Source organism: Sus scrofa, chromosome 4, assembly GCF_054392235.1.
Source record: "Sus scrofa isolate SSC_HxYL_T2T_F1_AM1 chromosome 4, Sscrofa_HxYL_maternal_Yorkshire_Landrace_v2.0, whole genome shotgun sequence".
In the NCBI taxonomy this organism is placed as follows: domain Eukaryota; kingdom Metazoa; phylum Chordata; class Mammalia; order Artiodactyla; family Suidae; genus Sus; species Sus scrofa.
Genome location: NC_139386.1, coordinates 22,199,077 through 22,214,519, shown reverse-complemented (window position 1 = coordinate 22,214,519; position 15,443 = coordinate 22,199,077). Strand labels below are relative to the sequence as shown.

General features: G+C 42.4%; 2 long non-coding RNA genes and 1 other non-coding gene across 3 annotated transcripts in view; all 3 read right to left on the bottom strand.

Moving 5' to 3' along the window:
- The window catches only part of LOC106509989 (uncharacterized), a 195,107-nt gene that overhangs the window by 131,125 nt on the left and 48,539 nt on the right, over positions 1-15,443 (bottom strand). The gene's annotated exons all lie outside the window — the stretch shown is intronic.
- Positions 1-15,443, bottom strand: part of LOC146403725 (uncharacterized) — a 30,343-nt gene that overhangs the window by 1,354 nt on the left and 13,546 nt on the right. The gene's annotated exons all lie outside the window — the stretch shown is intronic.
- Positions 89-222, bottom strand: LOC146403726 (small nucleolar RNA SNORA31). Its single transcript, XR_014845017.1, has one exon. It is a non-coding gene; the product is annotated as a small nucleolar RNA SNORA31 (small nucleolar RNA).

Here is a 15,443-nt window from a genome sequence, read left to right as displayed (position 1 = left end):
GAGATCCTGAGTTTAATTCTTTTGGATATATACCCACAAGTGGGATTGCTAGACCATATGCTAGTTCTACTTTGAATTTTTTTTTCCCCCCTGTATTCCTCCATTCAATCTGGGCTGCCACAATCAGACAGACAGAAAGAACAAGGATGCCTTCTTCTTGCCTCTGTGGTGGAAACCTGAGTAGCAGACAGTAACTGCTCCAAGCCTGTCAAATAGATGCATTACTCTGAATTTTTTGAGGAACTTCCATACTGCTTTCCATCGTGGCTACATCATTGCAAATTCCCATCAACAATGTACCTCTATTGTAACATTAAATTTGTCTTTTGTCTGAATCATCACTTTTGTCTATGGGGTATATATAAAGTCCAGTCCTCTCACAAAAAAGTTAAAGATTATTCTGCATCCACCAGACCAGTAAACTGGATGATAAATCACAGTATCACACACTACAGGTGAAATTCCAACTCTGACGGAACTATTACCCTGGTAAAGATAGACACATTGATTTTTTAAGTAATTTCTTGTAGCGTAGTATAGAAAGGAGAGTGGATCATATCAGCTTACAGAAGATAAATTCCTGCTTAGGGGAGGCACAATTTGAAAAATTACTTGTCAAACTTTTTTTTTTTTTTCCACTTTTTAGGGCCGAATTTGTGGCATATGAAAGTTCCCTGGCTAGGGGTCTAATCAGAGCTGCAGCTGCCAGCCACAGCCACAGCCATGCAGGATCTGAGCCATGTCTGTGACCTACACCATAGTTCACAGCAAGGCAGGATACTTAACCCTCTGAGCGAGGCCAGGGATCGAACCCGTATCCTCATATCTTTTGTTCTAGTATTTGCCTCCTACGCACACCTGTTTATAGTCTAGAGAGCTTGCCTCTAGGTAAGTTGTGCCAGTAAATAGTCCTTCCTTCTCGGTTCTGTGCCTTCCTTCAGCAAGCACTGATTCCTACTGTGTCCAGACACTGTTGCAAGCGAGGAACAGAAAGACAGGTGAGCCAAGACTCTTGCTTCAAAGAATCCTGAACCAAAATAGAGGGCTCATCACCACATAAGAAATGTAACAAAGTACCCTGAGAGAAAATACCAAACCGAAGAGTCAGGAAGCACTATCCAGAGGAAAGGGTATCTGAACCAGGCCTTGGGTTTTGAAAGCACATATGTGTTCTCTAAATCCCCTTCAAAACAAGATTTTTCCAAGTAAAATGGCCCTGACCTTGAGAAATTTTCAACCACAGCGTTGCCAAGTTTTTTTTCCATGTCCCCAAAGTCTATTGAAATTCCGAAAGAGGAGCTTCCTGGTGGGCTAGCGGTTAAGGATCCAGCATTGGCACTGCTGTGGCTCTGGTTTGATCCCAGGCCCAGGAATGTCCACATACCTCGGGCATGGCCAAAAAAAATCCCCAAAGACATCGTCTTTCAACCAGAACTGATCTTCTCTGTGACATAAAGGTGGCAGGAGACTGAGAGGACTGAAATGTCACTGTCATGTTGCTATCACAGGTGTTGTGATTAATGATCTGAGAGTAGCACTGCCGTAGAACACTGTCTGAATGAACTAAACCGAGAAACAAGTGTTAGGAAAACACAAAAGCTTTTTCATCACATTCAAGGAAGACAGAGAAACCAAAGAGGCTGACAACTGCTGAAAGGGAAAGACAACGTCAGCAGGTGATAAGAAACATTAAACTCTGGGGTTATTGTTTATGCTTATGTCTTCACTGTTTAAAAAAATACGGGAGTGATGGTTAACAAAGCAAGTCACTATTATAAGTCATTCAAGTTTCCATGTCCCAGGGAATTTCATGAGAACCCCTAAATGAATGCTGTTGGAGATTTCTGGGCAAAATGAAAGTGGGGCCCAAAAGACAGGGAATTTGGTAAATGTGTTTTTCAAAAAGTGTGCATGAGAATCCTCAGCTTAAGGCAAAGCCATGTCCACCAAGCATGATTCAGATCTACTTTAGAGTGTCTGGTGAGGTGGACCCATTGGGAAATAATACTGAATGAGAGAACCTTCTAGAAAAGAACTCATTGCAGAGGAAGAAGGCGTTGGCTAACAAGCCCAGCCCCATCAAAAGGCTTTGACCAGGAATTCCCACTGTGGCTCGGGGTTAAGAACCCAACTATATGCAGGAGGATGCAGGTTTGATCCCTGGCCTTGCTCAGTGGGTTAATGATCCAGCACTGCCACAAGCTGTGTGTGATATAGGTCACAGATGTGGCTTGGATCCCGTGTTGTAGCTCCAATTCAAGCCCTAGCCAGGGAACTTCCATATGCCGCAGGTGTGGACCTAAAAAAAGAAAAAAGAAAAAAAAATGTTTTGACTATTAGAGGGAATGAGCCAATGACTTGTGAGGAAACTGGCAATCTCACATACTTATAAGCAGGTGATCAGGTACCATGACCAATTTGGAATCTATCCTCCCTTTGAAAGAAGGAGAAGGGCCCAATAAAAAGTAGTTTCTGTCTTTTGTTTTTATAAATCCACTCTCTGAGCTTGAGCTGCATGCCAACCAGAAAACAAGGATTAGAACTCTGAACACTGGGGGGAATTAAGAAGTGCTCATCATCCCAGCTTCTAAAATTTTGCAAAGAATCGCAGAAAAATTACAGTGGAATCAATCTACTTCTTAGGCTTGTTCCAGATGTGTCTAATTTATTTTTTGTTATTTTCCCTTCTGATAGAAGAATGCTCCAGCTCTACATTTGTACTTTCTCTCCAAACTCCAGCACTGGGCAGGGATTCTGCTAATGATTTGAGCGTGCGGGGTTGAGAAACAGGAGCAACTGTGCTACAGAAGTTGTTTTGCTCCTCTTTGGAAACCAGGGCCATTTGGAAGCCTGCTCTCCCTTCTTCCGTTGTCCTAGATAGAGCGGAACCTCAGTCACGCTCAACAGCCCCGAGTGAGGCTGATGTTTGTCAGATACACAATGTTATGTCTGCTGTGTTTCTTAAATCCAATATTTTACAGGGAATGCAATGAGAAGGTGCTAGCATTCGAGATTTGCCCATGGGATTAGACTTAATGACCTTTGGGATTCTCTGCAGCTCTGCAATTTGTTGACCTTGAGAGTTGTGTAACCTCTGATGAGCTACAGAGTCATCACAGGAGGATTGAGAAACATGTACCAGTTTGTGTTGTACACAGTAGGCCAAAGAATGGAGGCATCCTTTCAATAAGTCATGTGTGAACACCTGGTTGGACTTTCTTGACTTTTTAGAATGAATCAAAAGTTTTTAAAATATTTCTTATGTTTTTAAAATGTTGCTATGCTTGTGACATAGCAACACCACTTCTAGAAATATATCCTAAGGAAATATCTAAGAATGGTAGTGTTTTCCATCACCACCATGCAATTCTCCGATTCTCAGAGTATACTGACTGGATGTCCTGCAAATTTATATCAATTCTGACACTGGAGTTGACATCAGATCTCACAGGCGAAGGGCTCAGGCCCAGAAGGCTATCCTCCCCCACTTCAAGTGCCAATCAAAAGTCCAGGTTGTTACCTGTGCTTCTGACTCACTGCCTATAAATCAAAAAGTCCCAAGACCACCTCCTCAGTTTCAATTAATTTGCTCACACCACTGAAAAAAACAAAAAAACAAAAAACAAACAAAAAAAACACCTGTTTGCTTACTAGTTACCAGTATATTACAAAGGTTTTATATATATATATATATATATATATATATATATATCTTAAACCCATACATACCAGAATACACACACACATTTATGGTTTTTTTTTTTTTTTTGCTTTTTTTAGGGCTGCACCTGCAGCATATGGAAGTTCCCAGACTAGGGATCAAATCAGAGCTGAAGCTGCCAGCCTACACCACAGCCACAGCAATGGGGAATCCGAGGTGTGTCTGCGACCTACAGTGCAGCTCACAGCAACACTGGATCCTTAACCCACTGAATGAGGCCAGGGATCAAACCTGCATCCTCATGGATACTAGTCAGGTTCATTACTACTGAGCCATGGTGGGAACTCCCCTTACAAATGACATTATTAAGCATACCACTAAACAGCCATATGAAAAGATAATAGGGTGAGATCCAGAAGGGTCCAGAGCACAGGAGTTTCTATCCCTGTGGAACTAGGGTGAGCCATCCTTCTGATGTGTGGATGTTGTTCACTAATCCAGATGTTCATCCAATCTCATTGTTTAAAAGTTTTTATAGTGCTAAATCAGCAACCCCTGCTCTTTCCCTTTTCAGGGGTCAGTGAGTGGGCCTGAAAGTTCCAACCTTTTAATTACTTGGTCTTTCTGGTAACCAGCTCCATTCTGAGGCTATGTAGGGTCCCCACCCTATCTCACTTCATTAGCATAAACTCAGGTATGCTCGAAAGGGCCACCTTATGAAGGAAGAAAGAGGCTCCCATCGGGAAGTTCCAAGGGTTTGGGGAGCTCTGTTCCAGGAACCAGGGACAAAGACCAAAAATATTTCTTATACATCACAAGGGTTTCCAAAGAATTTAGCACTAAAGTGTTTATATAATGTTTTCAAAAATAATGTTTAAAAGCCAGAAAATATTTAAATGCCCAGCAACAGGGGATAGGTTCGGTAAATTGTGGAATACACATGCACTAGAATAAATGTGCAGTCATCAAAAAAGGGGCAGTAAATGTGTATTTATCAAAGTGAAAGAGCAGATTATAAAAACAGCATCAGGGTGTTCCCATCATGGTGCAGCCGAAACAAATCTGACTAGGAACCATGAGGTTGTGGCTTTGATCCCTGGCCTCACTCAGTGGGTTGACGATCGATGTTGCCGTAAGCTGTGGTGGAGGCTGCACACACAGCTTGGATCTGGCGTTGCTGCAGCTGTGGCATGGGCCGGCAGCTGTGGCTCCAAATTAGACCCCTAGCCTGGGAACCTCTATATACTGCAGGTGTGGCCCTCTAAAGACAAAAAAAGACAAAAAATAAAATAACGTAAAAACGGCATCACAGTACAAAGCCAGGATGGCAGCAGACACACCCACACATACACAGAAAATAAAATCTTAAAGGAACTACAACCAAAAATTAACAATTCTACATTATTACCACTGGTGATGGAGTAAATGATGACTTCTATTTTTTACTCTTTCTATTCTTTTTCTAAATTTCTACAATATGTAAAATTTTGTGTTGCAGAAAATGTTTAAAAGACCTAAGAAGGTATTAATAAATGTATTGATTTTGTGTGTTCAGTAGTTATTTACTGAATGTCCATTGATTTGACAGGCCATGTGGAGAGGCACATCTCTCTGTAAAATCTTCATTAAATACTTGGTATTATTTCCTATTAATGTATAAGCAAAAGAAGCCTAGTACAGTGGTTAAAATCAACAAAAAGTTTGAAAAACTTATTTAAAGTCACATAATGAATTCACAACACCAGCCAGGACTTGCAACCTCAAACTCTTAAAGACAAACTCAAAAAAACAGAGGCTGTTCTCCTATTAGTCCTAATTTCTATTCATCGTCTTGATGTGGTAGCTTGAAGAAAATATTGGCCCCAGCACACCACAGCTGTGCCCATCGAGAAGCATAGTGTATTTCTCCTCCTCCGGTCTGGGCTGGTATGTGACTTGATCGTGCCAGTTCTGAGCCTAGGCCTCCAGGGACCTTGCAGTTTCCACTTTTTTTTAGAACCTTTGACCACCACGTGAATCAGCCCAGGCTAGCTTGCTGGAGGATGAGCAAGCTGGGGAAGAAAGGCTCCAGTCATCCCATGGTCCAGACGCAGCCATCACAAGCCAGCTGACCCCAGCTGCCCCACCAGCTGACCGCAGACACATGAGCAAGCCCAGCTGAGGTCAGCAAAGCCCAGTCTCAACCCGCAAAACCACCTGGAGGAGTCCAATCCCAAATGCCAACCCACAGCATTGTGAGCTAAATAAATGTTTGCTGTTGGAAGCCACAAAGTTTCAGGGTGGTTTGTCACGCAGCAAAAGCTAACTGATACACCTCCCAGCTCATCCACTCCTCCTTGTGTCTCAAAGGAGGAGACCAGTATGGAGAATGGAATGCCACTGTGTGTCACATGGTAACTCACAAACTAGGAGAAGGATCTTGTTCTCCTGGCCACTAGGCCAGTGTCCTGGCCACAGAAAGCTCCGGAAAGGGAGAGGTTAGCAGAGTTCACAGGCATGGACAGAATTAATACCTTGGCAAACAAGTACAGGGAATGGGCTTCAGGTCACCACGAGCTCCATGTCTTCCTGCCAGCTCAATAGTTTGGCTGCAGGAGAAAAGCCTAATACCACAGGTTCTGTTCTACCCTGGTCCTGTCTCAGTCAATTCCAGTATTTCCCAAACTCAGAGACCACCTGGGAGCTGGGCCCTCCATGAGACCTCAGAAGTATTCACTCTGTCTCTCTCTCTCTCCTCACTTCTTTTCACTTCTCTTCTCTCCCTCCCTCCACCTCCTCCTCCTTCAGCCTCTCTTTTTCTTCTTCAATCTTTCTCAAAAAAAAGCCAGAGAAGCATATCCCCTGACCCACCCCAGCTCCATGCTTTTCCCTGACCTCACCTGCCTCCTCCATGCACAGAAGAGGTCACACTGATAGAAAACCTAATCAAAAATCGCAACCCACACCCAGCCTCTGGATGGCCCTACAACTAATCATAACATACTCCAAAGTGCTTGGCCTCAAACATTAGCCAATTAATTCTTAACCCTGTGTGTTAATTAGGCCTCAGTCTTTACAAGTTATAGACCAGGAAAACAAAACCTGAAAGCATGGCTGCTGTTCCCAAGATACAGGAGGCAGGATGAGAGCCTTGGTGCTCCAGGCCTTGGGGCCGAGGCTGGGCACGGCCCACAAAGCCACAGCTCTCCCCCTGGTGCCAGCTCAGAGGCCAGTGCCAAGGGGAGGCTCAAACTTTTCCTTTTCCATTAGCCACAGGTGTGTTTTACCACAGCCTAACTAGCAGCTACTATTTATTCTCTGGGATTTTCTAAAAATGTGCTTTTGCAGACCTTCGAGCCAAAGCCATTCCCAGCATCACTCTTTATTAAATCGAGCCACAGAAATGTATTGAAAATCACGAGCATTTTGAATCATACTGAGTCCTTTATGGCTAAAATAATCTAATAGACAAGCTGTTGTTAATTTACAACCTTAATTTTCAGACACACTTCTTGAGTCAAAAGTACTTCCTGCTCTATAATTCCTGTAGGGATACAGGTGGCCGTGGACTAAGTACACATCTACTGTACATTAAAATGTATTTCTTACTTAACTTAAACATTTCTGAAATCTCAAGTTTATGTCTAGACTATTTTAATCAGCTAAATGTCATAATAAGCCATATGTTGGTCTTGATTGGTTACATACACCAGCCCTACTCATAAAGTATCAAAAGGTGTTTTTAAAGAGAAGTCTGTGTTTGTTTTACCAAGAAAATGGTGCTTTCAGACTATCATATCAGACGTGCTGGCAGGCAGAAAAGGACCTTACGTAACTGGTGAGGAAAAAATGGGGTTTTCTCCCTTTTTCCCCTCCGTGTACCACTCCGTCAATACTACTTTTAAACTGCAGAGTTTTGAAGCTACAAGCTTATATTGGTCTAAAACGTCACTTGACCGCTACCCACAAAACATCAACACTACAAGCAGGCTGGTGCTGAGCAGGTATTTTTGTTGCTGCTGTTCTCATTTTACAGGGGTTCTCGGCTGTCAGTTCATTCCCATCCGAGCGAGCCTGTAAGGCACCCCGCAAAAGCCACCAAGTCACCCCAACACAGGATGGCGGGGAAAGTACAACCACTGCTGACTGACTAGGTATCCAAATTCTTCCGGAGCACCTGTCATGCCTCAGGTGTTGTGTTAGGATCTCCAGTCACAGAAATGAACACGAGAATCCTGGCACCTGCGTTCGTGGAGCTGGCAGTTTTACTGGGGGAAAGACACTGAACAAGTAACTCCACAAATAATCATAGAAATACATTTTCATTCCAGCTCTGAAGAGAAAGCACTTGATACGATTGAAGTTCATTCCAGGGCCACAAACTGTCATGAAGGAACAAGGAGGTTTGCCTCAAGGAAATGATATGAGGCGATGACCTTGGGAATAAGTAAGAGTTGGCCAAGAGTCGGTGCATTTGGCGCTGGTAAAATGGCGATTTTATAGGAGATAGGGAGGAATGGATGGAAGAGGGGGATAAGGAGTGGGGGAGAGGGAGAGAGAGGGAGGGTGCATGAGGCAAGGAGACGAGGGGAGAAAAGGAGAGGAGAAAGCAAGAGAATGGGTTTGAATCCATTAACATCTTTTATGACAATCCAGGAAGCATCAGAGATTGTCTAAAATAACTTTGTTTCCAATTCTGAAGAAACCTAATTGAAAAAGCACTTATTAATCAAATAGGAAAATGAAAGCTTTCTTATCAACCTAAGTAAAGTTCTTAACACAAACCTTGGGGCGGGGGGGGGGGACCCACAAAGTGATACTTAAAGGGAAACAAGTAAATTGGTTTTCATGTTGGCACTTGATAAAATTTTATGAACTGTGGATTGTGAATAAGAGGTCTTGCATATAGACATTTTTGGAGATGAAAATGGCCTAAAAGCTGGTGCCTAAGAAGCCTGGACAGAAACACAAGGGGAGTTTGTTTCCCATGATAACATGTGGCCACATAACTACTCTTGGTTTCCATAATCAGAGGAGTAGGAAATACTTTTTTATGATAGGGTTTTTAAACGATGGTGTTTTCTCTAGGCATCTTCTCCATGAATTCTCTGTCTTTCCCACTGGAATGAGGGACCCCTGAGGGGAAGAGAATGTGGAAGCTCCACTTGGGTCTCTCGACTGTGTCTGTAAACTTTGCTGTGCTGCACCTCTCACCATCCCAGTGCGGAATCAGAATCTACACTCCAATGAAGACTGTCCAGGCACTAGAGTAGTTTGGGTTCATCAATTGATTCTGGTTCTTCTCCTTCCAAAAAGATCATTATACTTTTCACCCTCTTGAAATGAGGCCTGGCCATACTGGACTTGTTTTGTCCAATGAAATGTCAATGGAAATGGTGTAAGTCACGTCCAGATGAACATTTAAGTGCTGGTGAAAGATTCACCTTTTTGTGTTCCCCTTGCTGTCATCTCTCAAGTCCTTATCAAGGTGGAGTTGCCATTACAAGCCCTGAGTGGTAACAGAGCCCCCTGCTGGCCTGCAGTGCGCACATAGCATGAGAAATAGAACACTTTCCATTAAGCTACTGAGATCAAGGCAGGGTTTGTAATTGTACTACAACCTAACCCATCCTAGGTCCATAAGGATTGTTGTTAGGATTCTTCCCCCACCCCGTCCCATTTTCGCCTTGCTCCCTTCCCTTGTGCCACTGTCTCACTCAAAATTATCAGTTGGAAATAGGTTGAGGTCCTGGTTCTGTCACTTCCTTGTTACATGATCTTGAGAAAATCCATTTGCCCTTCAAAATCTGTTTTTCTAGCTGTAAAATGGCACTACTACTACTATTAAGGTTACTCATAGGGGTGTTATGATAAGGCCTATAAAGCACTTAGCACGGTGACTGGCCTGGAGTAATCACTTGATAACCATTAATTAAAAAAAGAAGCATGGGTGGGGGAATAATTTCCAAATGGGATCTGGTGAAAAATGATAATATTTCTCAGAGGATGGTAGGATTTTATCTGAATGTCAAATCCTGGGGTTGGAGAAGAAATTCAATGAACTGTGAGGGTTAAGAGAATGGGCTGGAGAGCACATGAGTTTGGGGAAATGTAAACAGATGTGTCTGAGTAGATTGGAGAATATGATTGGAGAGACAGGGAAAGACAGACTGGAACAGTAAGCTGAACTTGGTCACTGGATCCAGACCCAGGAGCCAGACCAAGAAGTTTGGGCTTTGTCTCACATTCTACCTTATTCAGTAAAATTGGGCACCTTGTCTTAGTTTTTATGAAAAAATGTTTTAATTCCAAGTACATTTTCCTAATAAACCCAGATACAATCATGAAAAAAAAAATCTGTTTCTCCCTTCATATTGCTCAGGAGCAAATCCCAGTTTGATTTTATATTCAGAAGCTTGTTCAGCCCTAATGTAAAAAATACATAATGGTACTCAAGTGGTACATAAAACTATTTCAAAGGAATTTTAATTAAAAAAATATTTAAGGAGGAGTTCCCGTCGTGGCTCAGTGGTTAACGAATCTGACTAGGAACCATGAGGTTTCAGGTTTGATCCCTGGCCTCGCTCAGTGGGTTAAGGATCCGGTGTTACCGTCAGCTGTGGTGTAGTTTCAGACGCGGCTCGGATCCTGCATTGCTGTGGCTCTGGCATAGGCTGGTGGCTACAGGTCTGATTAGACCCCTAGCCTGGAACCTCCACATGCCAGAGGTAAGGCCCTAGAAAAGACAAAAAAAAAAAAAAAAAAAAAGACAAAAAATATCTAAGGAAGCCCCTTATTAACCCCAAAGATACCAAAGGTAAGTGAATTTTTAGACTTTTCTTCCATTTTCCTTCCAAGATAAAAGTTTTTCTAAAAAATAAATATGAATATTAAGCTAATTTAATCTAATGGGTAAGGTCATTCAGAGTTAGTGAAACTTCTGAATTAGTCACTATGTTTAAGGTTATCTTAATACTTTCCAGAATAATACAAATCATAGATTAACAAGGTCTTTGCAAGGTAGACATCTTAATGAATAGGTTATCATAAGTAATTGATCTTAACAAATTGGATGTAAATACGTTTTATTACAGTGACTTAACAAGTCAATGGATCTTTGCCTCCAGTTTTTTTCTGAGATATTGGATCATCTTTAATATCATTACCTTATATCAGCCAGAATGGCCATCATCAAAAAGTGTACAAACAATAAATGCTGGAGAAGGTGTAGAGAAAAGAGAAGCCTCCTACACTGTTGGTGGGAATGTAAATTGGTACAACTACTATGGAAAACAGCATGGAGGTTCCTCAAAAAACTAAAAATAAAACTACCATATGATTCAGCAATCCCATTCCTGGGCATCTATCCAGAGAAAACCATAATTCGAAAAGATATATGCATCCCAGTGTTCATGGCAGCCCTATTTACAATAGCCAAGACATGTAAACAACCTAAATGTCCAACAACAGAGGAATGGATAAAGAAGATGTGATACATATATACAATGGAATATTATTCAGCCATAAAAAAGAATGAAATAATGCCATTTGAAGAAATATGTTTGGACCTAGAAATTACCATACTAAGTGAAATTAGTCAGTGACAGACACACATATGATATCACTTATATGTGGAATCTTTTAAAAAAATGATACAAATGAATGTATTTGAAGAAGAGAAATAGACTCACAGACTTGGAAAACAAACTTATGGTTACCACAGGGGACAGGTGGGGCAGGAGGATGACCTAGAGGTTAGGGATTGGCATATGCACACTGAGGTATATGGAATGATTGGCCAAGAGAGACATGCTGTATAGCACATAAAACTCTACCCAAAATTCTGTGATAATCTATGTTGGAAAAGAATCTGAAAGAGAATGTATGTATATGTGTAACTGAGTTACTTTGTACAGCAGAAATTATCACAACATTGTAAATTAATTATACTCCAATAAAACTTTAAAAAATGAAAAACAGGAGTTCCTGTCGTGGCGCAGTGGTTAACGAATCTGACTAGGAACCATGAGGTTGCGGGTTCCGTCCCTGCCCTTGCTCAGTGGGTTAATGATCCGGCGTTGCCGTGAGCTGTGGTGTAGGTTGCAGACGCGGCTCGGATCCCACGTTGCTGTGGCCCTGGCGTAGGCCGGTGGCTACAGCTCCAATTGGACCCCTAGCCTGGGAACCTCCATATGCCGCAGGAGCGGCCCAAGAAATAGCAAAAAGACAAAAAAAAAAAAAAAAAAAGAAAAGAAAAACAAGCAGACAGGAATTCCTGTCATGGCTCAGTAGAAACGAATCCAACTAGGAACCACGAGGTTGCAGGTTTGATCCCTGACCTCATTCAGTGGGTTAAGGATCTGGCATTGCTGTGGCTATGGTGTAGGCCGGCAGCTGCAGCTCTGATTAGATCCCTAGCCTAGAAACCTCCATATGCCTCGAATGAGGTCCCAAAAAGAAAAAAAAAAAAAAAAAAAACAGACAAAAAACATAATAAAAATAATAAATAAAAGAGTGAACAGTAAAGTTCTTTCCCCCCTTTAAATATAACCATACATTCAATATTAGGCACAAAACTCAGTGAGGCCCCTGTCCTCCAGTAGATCACATTGTCATTTGTAAGCAAATGACAATAAGCTTCAAGATGCTACAGCAGAAGTAACCAGAATTTTTATAGAGTACCTAACAGATAGCCTCCTTGGTTCTTTGTATAATTACTTAATTTAATAAATTTCATTTTTAAGAATAGTAGAAGGTGTTTCTATTATTCAGTCTAAAATTCAGTTCCACTCTGATCAATTCTGAATTAGGGGATTGCAAACACATCGTGATCTCAATGCATGTAATACATTACACGCACCTTCTTTTAAAATCTTTCCAACAGAAACACTGTCTTTTGTTCCAAATCGACCTCTTCGCCCTTTTCTTATTTGAAACCCTGACTCTGAAACCTCTGGAGGAAAGTGTCTGCTTACATGTCACCAGCTTGAGAGCTTGTTGGTGATGAGGACTGCAGCTTTGGTTTTCTTTGATTCTCTAGATCCTCGAACAAATTTATTAAAAGTGAGAAGGAAAGAAAATGAGCCAGTGAATGAGTGAAAGAATAAGAAAAAAAGAGCTTGTCCAGAGAACAGTATTTCAGTTGAGGAAATTTCATCTAATAGCATAATCACAACCGTAACAGGTAACAATTACTGAATGCTTACCATGCCCTATGCTTTGTTCTGAACGCTTTGTGTTTGTTCATGTAATCTTCACTGTACAAAAGATTGTCATTATTTTACAAATAAGAAAAATGGGCACAGAGAGGTTACATAATGTAGGGAGCTGGATCTTGATTAATAGTCCTTCACTTGGGTACCTGGCCCCATAACGGCTCTAGGGAAACTGCACCTAAATTTACATGCTAACTTTTGAATATTTGTAGGGGAGGAGATAAGGGTTATACTTGATTCAGATACACAAAGTGGCCTTAAAAAGTTAACTTTTTAAAACGTTAAAGTACTAAAAAGTTAAACTATATGTTTCGATCTCAACTTAGATATTAATCTTTAAGGAATGAAGGCGTCACTAGCAGTAAATTGACTATAAATCTAGCAATAATGTTTTAAAATAAGGGTTTTCCACACTCCAACTCAATTTCCTCCAGAGTCTCTCTTAAAAATAAATGAACAAGCAAAAAAAAACCCTTAGAGAAGCTAATTTCGTCCAACTTCCCTAAATGTCCCATCAGACATTTCCTTGAAAGACAGAGAAAGAATTAATAGCGAAACCAGGGACATGCCCCAGTGGCCATCTGTTGGCCATCCCACAGCTTTGTCTCAGGTCTCCTTAATTTGGGGGCGTATGAGCTTGGAAATCAGCTCCTTCCTGAATCTTCTAGCTCTACTCCTGGCTCTGATTCTTCCTCTCTCTCCTTGGTTGACTTCTTCTTGATTGGCACATAGTTCCCAAATCGCATCCCTCAACCTCTGTGCTTCCTTCTTCTCACACTTTGTCAAAGCTCTCATTCTGTTTCATCACCTCAGCATGAACCGCTAACCAGTCAACTTGGAAAGCCCATCATGACCGTCGTAAGGGTTGGTTATATATGTTCTACTGCACATTGGACACTTTCAACAGACGGCCTGTTCTCCTCTCAAATTCAATACATCTGAAAGTTAACTCAGCCTCGCCCCCATCGGACGGCCTCCATTCATTGCCCTCTAGATCCATCCATGATACCACTGGTTTGAGGGGGTTTGTGCTTAAAATCAACACACCACTTGGTGTGTGTGTGTGGTGTTTTCTCTCTCATTTCCTCAAATCTAAGATCTGTCTTTCACAATACTTGCTTCATCTGCCCCTTCCTTTCAATTCCTCCTGCACACATTCTCTCCCAGAACTTCCTCATTAACTTCCTCTCTCAGATGCCTCTAGTATCTTGGTTTTGCAGGTTGTTTTCTCTGCTCTTATTCCCTGTGCATCTTTGGGGAGTTAACTCAAGTCCCAGCTCTTCCATAAAGCCTTCTTTAAGAACTCTGCAACTTCTTTCTCCTCCGAGCAAACAAACTACCTATTTGATACTCACCATAAAAACAGAGTTTGGAAAAGAATGGGACAACCCTGAATGACTTCCTATTTTACAGAGGAGGAAACTGAAGTCACAATGTGTTCTGTGACTTACCCAAGGTCATACTCATACCATTCATCTGCGACAGAGAAGTTCTAGAACTCAGCACTCTTTACTCCTAGTCCAGATTACAGACTCCACTGTGAGACCCTCAGCTCCTTGGAAGAGGAAAATCATGCTTTTTATTTCTTTACAGCCTCCTAAATGTCCAGCAAAGCATTATGTGCATAGTAACTGCTCAATAAATGAAACTAAGATGGAAGGAGAGAGAGAGAGGTCAGGAATGGGAAAGAGGAAGGGAGGGAACAAAGAATGTCCAGCTAAGCTGGCAAAGCTAAGAAACCCACCCAGATCCTGGGCTGGCCAACCACCAGGACCCACTGCCAGGCCAGCCCTCTGCCGAGGAGAGGAGAGAAAGCCAGCACCCGGATCACACCTGGAGACCACAGGAACACTGTGTCCCAGCCTCTAAGGTGCCGCCTGCCTCCACCAGCACAGAGAGACTTGCCCAAACCTTCAGCTCACTGTGTGGCTGGTGACTCAAAACTGCCCCCATTGTCTAAGGTATCATTTGTAAAGTGCCCTCTTGGAAGAGAAACTGTTTGGGATGTCTGGAAGCAGAGCTCACTGTGCTGGGCCACAAGGAGCCTTGTCGTGTGCTGTGTGAGAACACAGGCTGCCTAGTTCTCTCTCCTCCCCTCGACCGTGTTTACTTAAAGCTCCATGGTGCTGGCGTGCAGGAACAGAATGGTAGGTAGGGCCCAAGGAACCATCTGGGTGCAGGCCTGGTGCCCTCAGGGTAGAGGCCGCAGTCATCCTGAGCACGGGCCTTGGGGCTGAGGAATCAGGGAGTCTGGCCAAGACAGTGGGAGCCACTGGGAAAGAGTTGTTGTTGTGTCTTCAGCAGTCCTGTAATTATTGTGTTTGCTGTTATGATTTCTGTCTCTCTTGCCATTACTCTTGGTAAATCTGTTCCCACTTGTGTCTTCCATAGAGAGCTCTTTAAAAAAAAAAAAAAAAAAATGTATTCGATAGCCTCAAAGAACCTTAGGAGTCGGGAGGGGCTTGTCTCCTGGGAGGTGGTCTCAGGAGAAAGCAAAGAGAAGACAGACGCCCCTGGGGGAAGACGTGTATTCCCTCAGGTGGGCTGCCCTCCCTCCCACTGCCCTGCTGCTCAGTAGCACCTCACGG